This window comes from Protopterus annectens, chromosome 10.part0 (genome assembly GCF_019279795.1).
Source record: "Protopterus annectens isolate FY-2018-M chromosome 10.part0, PAN1.0, whole genome shotgun sequence".
NCBI lineage: Eukaryota > Metazoa > Chordata > Ceratodontiformes > Protopteridae > Protopterus > Protopterus annectens.
This window is the reverse complement of record NC_056744.1, coordinates 251,436,322-251,446,327: the sequence shown is the minus strand read 5'-3', so window position 1 is coordinate 251,446,327 and position 10,006 is coordinate 251,436,322.

Sequence of the window (10,006 nt, the reverse complement as noted above, 5' to 3'; positions counted from 1 at the left end):
TGTTTATTCTGGTATGTTGTTGTAGACATATATAGAATGTATACAGGTTCTTCACAGCAAATATGGCTGTGACAGCATACATTAACTGAGGTGCATCTGTGAACAAGCTGTTAGGAGAAACCATAGATGGTGTAGCTCTAAAATGAGATACAAATAAAATGTGAAATATATACTGCACGAAACTCTGAACCTGAATAGTAATATATCAAGTTTAAAGTGTATTCCATCCAGCATTGCCTTTGTTAAACTTTGATTTCCAGGTTGTAGAAATCCAAAAGAGTAATGTACAGTACAATAACTATCTGGCATTAATGCATCACAGAATTACAAGTTCAAACTGTTTAAGCAAGAGACTATTAGGCAGAAACCATTGAGACAAGACACAGCAGTTTCCTACTAGCTCAGTGTGACGAGAAATAGCTTAGTCGCTACTTTTCCACACCCAGATATGGTTCAAATCCATGGAGTGGTACTAAGATGTGTGCATATCTTCACACAAGGAATCCGGAATAAATGTAAAAACAGTCAGGTAGTGTTAACAGATATTTTCCACACAGGTTTTACAGGTAAGTAAATGTTGCCAGTAGCTGTATGAAGGGTATACTAATAAACTGTGCACAACTGTTCAATTGTCCCACCACATGCCTGCAAATTACAGCAGGGTAGGTACATACAATATGCATTCTTCCTGAATCATACCTTTCAAGTGTACAGGTATCCACTGAATACCCAGATATTTGTCTCAGATTTGTGGTCTGTTTTATATAAAGTAGTGGTGTCATGGCAAATCAGTTGTAAATCATTATAGACTGAAGTTAGAAAATTATGACAGACATACAGGTGTCAGATGTCATATCCATCAGAAAAGCCATGCAAATGCAATAACTGTAATTTTATCAACTTTCTAAGTTTGTAAGAGCAATATCCAAAAATTGTCCATATGTATGGGCCTTTGTCCTACTCTTATGTATGGCTTTGTCCAGATCTCATACTCTAAGAGGTTGAGAGGTATGTTTCCAATACATGTCTCTCAAGTGTCACGCTGTCATGCCTAGTGGTCACTGCTGCAAATAATCCTGGACACAGATAGGAAACCAGTTGACGTATGTCTGTAGCACACTCACTTAACAGTAGTTCAAGGTACCCCTCCTGTGTCAAATATGTAACCCAGACATGTACAAGTCCCCTCTAATCATGTACCCAGAGCTGCCACAGTTTGCATCATACCATTCCAGGCTGACAGTTTAATAGGTATGTTTGTACTACAGAAGGTATGGCCATAGGTAGATGTAAAGTGAGGGCAGACCCATACAGTATTGAGCAGTACTGCTGTAGAAAATATAAGCATAAACAGTTGTGAATGGATTTTCTGCCTCTCATCCCCCACCCCCACATCTGCATCAGTAGTTATTGCTCATATACTACAGGTATGTTGTGCTCAAACCCAATGTTGGGACTTGTGTTATATTATTGTTAATATGTTTGATTGCTTGCATGTTAACATATCTTGTTCAAATAACATTGTTGGTGGCCTGTTGCCATCAATGTTACTGGCATGCTGTTACGATGCATACTGTTTTTCCATTTATGCATGTGTTCTGTTTACTATGCAACTGTTTCAAATCTGTTTTATGGGGTTAATTGGAACACTCAAGCATGCTGTTATAACTAATCTTGAAATGTAGGTGCCAAAAATTGCCTTACATAGAAAATGCACTCCAAATCACACGAATAAAAGTATTGAAAATATAACCAAACCAGCAGTTGGTGAAGGAGTGTAGCAGACCAAATAACCAAAGACAGTCCAGATATAGTTAAAACTTTAATCCACAGTATTGTAACGAATACAACACACAAAGAATGCAGTTGATAAGCGCTTTCACCCAAAATGAGCTTCATCAGATCAAGTAACTGCTACCCATCATTCCCTTATATACACATTAAAATTAATCCAATTATTCAATCAAACAATTACTATGCAAAAGAGAATATATTGTTAGCAAAGTGCAAAGTATAAAATAAGCATTGTGCTTCACCAAGCATCATAATATATAATATTAAAATCTAATAAACAAACATATATAAAAACTATATATATATATATATATATATATATATATATATATGTATATATGGTAAAGTATGCATACATATATAGATGTAAATATTAATATATAATAAAATACTATAGCATATGAGATATATAGACATATATATATATACGTACATCTGACATGGGTGACTATGCATATATAATAATGACAAATCATGTAATACAATTCACACCATGTTATGCATAGTGGAATTAGAGGCCGATCTACCTATATTTAATATTGATATTTCTTCTTTTTTTCAGAGCTGGTTTTATAGAGGCTCTTTCATGCAAGCCTGAGCCCCTATCAGCTCTCAGTCTCACAATCCACTTGCTCTCTCTATCCTCGGTGTGATTTCTAATATCCCCACCTCTAATATTAGATTCAATAGCTTCTAGGGCCCTAAATAAAAAATGGTGCGTTTCACCTACCTCAGCCACATGTTTTGCTAAAGCATTATGTGTATTCCCTTTCCTCATGTGGTATATATGCTCACGTATTCTATCCTTGAACTGGCGATTGGTTTTGCCAACATAGAAAGCCTTGCATATCTGGCATACTGCCAGATATACAATATTCATGGTCATACATGTGGCATCTACCTGAGTTGTGAACTGTTTATGAGAATCCGGATGTATAAACACTGTGTCATTGTCTATGTATTTACATTGATTACAATGTCCACATGCTTTAGTATAATTTATATTTATCTGTCGTTCATCTCTCTTAGAGTAACACAACAGCCTCCTAAGATTTAACTTGTTTCTAAACAAGAAATGTGGTTCCTCTCCTACCACTTGTTTGATTCCATAATCTGTACACATAACTGACCAATGTTTGTTAAATATTTCTTTGAGAGCCCTATGATCGTTAGTGTATGGTATGGAGAGCTTAACCTCCTTCCTGATAAATCTTACATCTTCATCTCTCTCTAATCTAGGTCCATAATACGGTGCTGCTCTACCTTGTCTCAATTCACTGATATCAGCTAATTGATTATCAATCTCTCTAACACTGTAACCACGTTCTGTCAGCCTATCTCTAAGATCATTCATCCCTATTTCAAAACCTATGTCTGTTGCATTGAGTCTGGATATACGCATGCTCTGTCCTCTAATAATGTTCTTAAATATATAATGTGGGTGCATGCTGTCCCTTGATAAAATTGTGTTATGATGACAGGGTTTACGGTATACCCCAGTATTGATTAAGCCATTGCCTAGCTTCTCAATGAATAGATCTAAAAAATCTATCCTGTTAGTTGAATAATTCATTGTAAATACCAAAAACCTAGTTAAATTATTGACCATCTCGAGAAACCTCTCTAGTGTACTCACGTCCCCTCTCCATAACAGGAAAATGTCGTCTACAAATCATCTGTAGAATACTACAGACTGCTTGTATCCATCTGTCTCAAATAATACTTCGTTCTCCCAATGGGCTAAAAACATATTAGCATAGCTGTTTGCACATGGCGTACCCATGGCAACCCCAGCTTGCTGTTGAAATATCACCTCATTGAACATGAATATATTATTACTCAATACTACATTCACAAAATGGGTCAATAGGTCTATCAGAATTGGTGTATATGTACTGTGCTTAGATAGGTATTCCCTAATATATATAATACCTGTATCATTGGGTAGTACTGTGAATAGTGACTGGATATCAAACATAACCAAAATCAACTCATCTACATCCACTGTCTTACTTGTACAATCATATAACTCAAGTAAAAACTGCTTTGAGTCTTTCAATATAGTTGAATTCTTATTCAAGACAGGACGCAAGTGTTTCTCAATATATACAGAGATGTGTTCAGTTATCCAACCTTGTCCAGAGACTACTGGTCTCATAGGTGGATCACTGGCACTTTTATGTATCTTGGGAAAACCTTGTATCAAGGGAATCACAGGGTTTAAAACTCTAAGATATTCAAATAGCTCCTTCTCAATAATGCCACCTTTAAACATGTCTAACAAAAGGTTCCCTACATCTGTTTTGATCTTATTCACAATTCCACTATCAATTCTTAGATAGAACTTATCATTCAACAAGTTCACCATGGCTGTATGATAACCTGTGGAATCCATAATAACAACTTGTCCCCCTTTGTCCGCAGGTCTGATAACTATATTTTCATTCATCTGTAAACTCCGTAAGCTATCCCTCTCCTTTTTATTAAGATTATCCCTTCTTTTACTGTATATATTGTTGTCATAATATTTATGCAATTCATCCTCTGTTAATTTTAAGTAGGCCTCAACAAGTGGATGATGTGTGGGTGTGAAATTACTTAATTTTCTAAATGCTAATGATGGTTCCCTTGGGACTTCAGTGGTTTCAGCATTGTCATGAAACAACAGTTTTAACATCAAGTTCCTACAAAACATTCTTGTATCTAATATCATGTCAGCTAAATTGCTGTGTCCACTCGGAATAAAGCTAAGTCCTTTATTCAATAGCTTTATCTCATGGTGTGTTAGCTCATAACTAGATATATTACATATCAAAGAATTGTCATTACATGTATTTTCATTCATTGAATGTGTGTTTACTGATGTTACTGCTCTAACTTGTTTTTCCACATTTTCTTTATGGTATGTTGAGGTTGAAATTCCTCTGAGAATTTCCTTTTCTGTCGCCCTCTGCTTAAGGAGCGTCCCCTCTTCATCACTCTGTCCTTCCTCACGGGTAAGGGAAAAGGAATTTCTCCACTAACTGTGCTATTAATGTTCATGTTCTTATTTATTAGCTTAGGTCTGACTACTTTGTCTTTTGCTGTATTATCATTATTCACCACTCTATTAACAACCTGTACGTTGGGGTACAAATTCATCTCTGTAGGCCCAGTATGTGTAGTATCCTTTTCTACAATATCTTTGCCATTACATATATCACTCTCATCATGTATAATGCTGATTACATCCTCAGTGTCTATAGACACATCAGTTAACTTCCTCGTCGCTCTATGATGCAAAGCATCAGTATCAGGAAACACCTCATGTGTACTATCCTGAACATTTGTATCACCTGTCAAAGCAGAAATGGGTTCTATGCCCTTATTCATAGAAAGATTACTTTTGTTTTTATTTGTACGTACTAATTGACTATTGCTGACATGTGAAATATCATTAGTTCCCTTCTGCACATTCTGTCCATTACTTCTATCAACAACTTCAACATTCTCCTTGTCACCATGTCTATCGCCATATCTTGGCCATACAAAGACATGACCTAAGGAAAAATCCTTATGGTCACGTCTAATCTTGTTTTGTTTCTGCTGTAAAAGTTTGCGTTCTAGCGCCGAAACGCCATCCAGCAAACTTTCAAACAGAGGCATAGTCAAAGTGTCAGGGAACATACCAAACATGTCCGATCTTTGTATCTTGATATTCTTAATCAACTCGTCCTCCTCTGGTGCAAAATAGTCTATCAGTAGCTGCATGTATTGCCTACTGACCTCCAAATTAATCTGCTGCCATCTCGTCATCAATTCCGGATGTTGTTCCCCTTGGTTTGGCATATTGAAGACGCGAAGTCCTCTAGGCACTATCCGCTGGTTCAAGCAGTACTGGAAATGCATCCGCTGCGTCTGTAACCTCTTCAAACGACCAAAATCCTTTTCTATTTTGTCTAGCATATGTTGTAATTTCTCCAGATCCATTGTAGGCGTGTTGTCTTCATCGTGGTGCTACCCGTTAGTTAGCTGCCAAGATACAGCTCTCGAACAATGTAATTGCTGTTCAAATCTTTTCACCAACAGAGCTGATGAGCCCAGGTCTACACCCCAGGGCTCATAATCAAGCTCAATGTCAATATCTCTTGATTCTCTCTCCATCTTATTTATACAATATACGTATACGATAAATGTGAGTCAATTCAAACTGTAGGCTGATCTGCTTCAAATAAGGCAAAGACTAAAAAATAATAATAAAGATGCCAAAAATTGCCTTACATAGAAAATGCACTCCAAATCACACGAATAAAAGTATTGAAAATATAACCAAACCAGCAGTTGGTGAAGGAGTGTAGCAGACCAAATAACCAAAGACAGTCCAGATATAGTTAAAACTTTAATCCACAGTATTGTAACGAATACAACACACAAAGAATGCAGTTGATAAGCGCTTTCACCCAAAATGAGCTTCATCAGATCAAGTAACTGCTACCCATCATTCCCTTATATACACATTAAAATTAATCCAATTATTCAATCAAACAATTACTATGCAAAAGAGAATATATTGTTAGCAAAGTGCAAAGTATAAAATAAGCATTGTGCTTCACTAAGCATCATAATATATAATATTAAAATCTAATAAACAAACATATATAAAAACTATATATATATATATGTATATATGGTAAAGTATGCATACATATATAGATGTAAATATTAATATATAATAAAATACTATAGCATATGAGATATATAGACATATATATATATATATATATATACGTACATCTGACATGGGTGACTAATATATAAAATCTAGTATGCATATATAATAATGACAAATCATGTAATACAATTCACACCATGTTATGCATAGTGGAATTAGAGGCCGATCTACCTATATTTAATATTGATATTTCTTCTTTTTTTCAGAGCTGGTTTTATAGAGGCTCTTTCATTCAAGCCTGAGCCCCTATCAGCTCTCAGTCTCACAATCCACTTGCTCTCTCTATCCTCGGTGTGATTTCTAATATCCCCACCTCTAATATTAGATTCAATAGCTTCTAGGGCCCTAAATAAAAATGGTGCGTTTCACCTACCTCCACATGTTTTGCTAAAGCATTATGTGTATTCCCTTTCCTCATGTGGTATATATGCTCACGTATTCTATCCTTGAACTGGCGATTGGTTTTGCCAACATAGAAAGCCTTGCATATCTGGCATACTGCCAGATATACAATATTCATGGTCATACATGTGGCATCTACCTGAGTTGTAAACTGTTTATGAGAATCCGGATGTATAAACACTGTGTCATTGTCTATGTATTTACATTGATTACAATGTCCACATGCTTTAGTATAATTTATATTTATCTGTCGTTCATCTCTCTTAGAGTAACACAACAGCCTCCTAAGATTTAACTTGTTTCTAAACAAGAAATGTGGTTCCTCTCCTACCACTTGTTTGATTCCATCATCTGTACACATAACTGACCAATGTTTGTTAAATATTTCTTTGAGAGCCCTATGATCGTTAGTGTATGGTATGGAGAGCTTAACCTCCTTCCTGATAAATCTTACATCTTCATCTCTCTCTAATCTAGGTCCATAATACGGTGCTGCTCTACCTTGTCTCAATTCACTGATATCAGCTAACTGATTATCAATCTCTCTAAGGCCTACTTAAAATTAACAGAGGATGAATTGCATAAATATTATGACAACAATATATACAGTAAAAGAAGGGATAATCTTAATAAAAAGGAGAGGGATAGCTTACGGAGTTTACAGATGAATGAAAATATAGTTATCAGACCTGCGGACAAAGGGGGACAAGTTGTTATTATGGATTCCACAGGTTATCATACAGCCATGGTGAACTTGTTGAATGATAAGTTCTATCTAAGAATTGATAGTGGAATTGTGAATAAGATCAAAACAGATGTAGGGAACCTTTTGTTAGACATGTTTAAAGGTGGCATTATTGTGAAGGAGCTATTTGAATATCTTAGAGTTTTAAACCCTGTGATTCCCTTGATACAAGGTTTTCCCAAGATACATAAAAGTGCCAGTGATCCACCTATGAGACCAGTAGTCTCTGGACAAGGTTGGATAACTGAACACATCTCTGTATATATTGAGAAACACTTGCGTCCTGTCTTGAATAAGAATTCAACTATATTGAAAGACTCAAAGCAGTTTTTACTTGAGTTATATGATTGTACAAGTAAGACAGTGGATGTAGATGAGTTGATTTTGGTTACGTTTGATATCCAGTCACTATTCACAGTACTACCCAATGATACAGGTATTATATATATTAGGGAATACCTGTCTAAGCACAGTACATATACACCAATTCTGATAGACCTATTGACCCATTTTGTGAATGTAGTATTGAGTAATAATATATTCATGTTCAATGAGGTGATATTTCAACAGCAAGCTGGGGTTGCCATGGAGTGCCATGTGCAAACAGCTATGCTAATATGTTTTTAGCCCATTGGGAGAACGAAGTATTATTTGAGACAGATGGATACAAACAGTCTGTAGTATTCTACAGATGATTTGTAGACGACGTTTTCCTGTTATGGAGAGGGGACGTGAGTACACTAGAGAGGTTTCTCGAGATGGTCAATAATTTAACTAGCTTTTTGGTATTTACAATGAATTATTCAACTAACAGGATAGATTTTTTAGATCTATTCATCGAGAAGCTAGGCAATGGCTTAATCAATACTGGGGTATACCGTAAACCCTGTCATCATAACACAATTTTATCAAGGGACAGCATGCACCCACATTATATATTTAAGAACATTATTAGAGGACAGAGCATGCGTATATCCAGACTCAATGCAACAGACATAGGTTTTGAAATAGGGATGAATGATCTTAGAGATAGGCTGACAGAACGTGGTTACAGTGTTAGAGATATTGATAATCAATTAGCTGATATCAGTGAATTGAGACAAGGTAGAGCAGCACCGTATTATGGACCTAGATTAGAGAGAGATGAAGATGTAAGATTTATCAGGAAGGAGGTTAAGCTCTCCATACCATACACTAACGATCATAGGGCTCTCAAAGAAATATTTAACAAACATTGGTCAGTTATGTGTACAGATGATGGAATCAAACAAGTGGTAGGAGAGGAACCACATTTCTTGTTTAGAAACAAGTTAAATCTTAGGAGGCTGTTGTGTTACTCTAAGAGAGATGAACGACAGATAAATATAAATTATACTAAAGCATGTGGACATTGTAATCAATGTAAATACATAGACAATGACACAGTGTTTATACATCCGTTCTCATAAACAGTTCACAACTCAGGTAGATGCCACATGTATGACCATGAATATTGTATATCTGGCAGTATGCCAGATATGCAAGGCTTTCTATGTTGGCAAAACCAATCGCCAGTTCAAGGATAGAATACGTGAGCATATATACCACATGAGGAAAGGGAATACACATAATGCTTTAGCAAAACATGTGGCTGAGGTAAGTGAACGCACCATTTTTATTTAGGGCCCTAGAAGCTATTGAATCTAATATTAGAGGTGGGGATATTAGAAATCACACCGAGGATAGAGAGAGCAAGTGGATTGTGAGACTGAGAGCTGATAGGGGCTCAGGCTTGAATGAAAGAGCCTCTATAAAACCAGCTCTGAAAAAAGAAGAAATATCAATATTAAATATAGGTAGATCGGCCTCTAATTCCACTATGCATAACATGGTGTGAATTGTATTACATGATTTGTCATTATTATATATGCATACTAGATTTTATATATTAGTCACCCATGTCAGATGTACGTATATATATATGTCTATATATCTCATATGCTATAGTATTTTATTATATATTAATATTTACATCTATATATGTATGCATACTTTACCATATATACATATATATATATATATATATACATATATATATAGTTTTTATATATGTTTGTTTATTAGATTTTAATATTATATATTATGATGCTTAGTGAAGCACAATGCTTATTTTATACTTTGCACTTTGCTAACAATATATTCTCTTTTGCATAGTAATTGTTTGATTGAATAATTGGATTAATTTTAATGTGTATATAAGGGAATGATGGGTAGCAGTTACTTGATCTGATGAAGCTCATTTTGGGTGAAAGCGCTTATCAACTGCATTCTTTGTGTGTTGTATTCGTTACAATACTGTGGATTAAAGTTTTAAC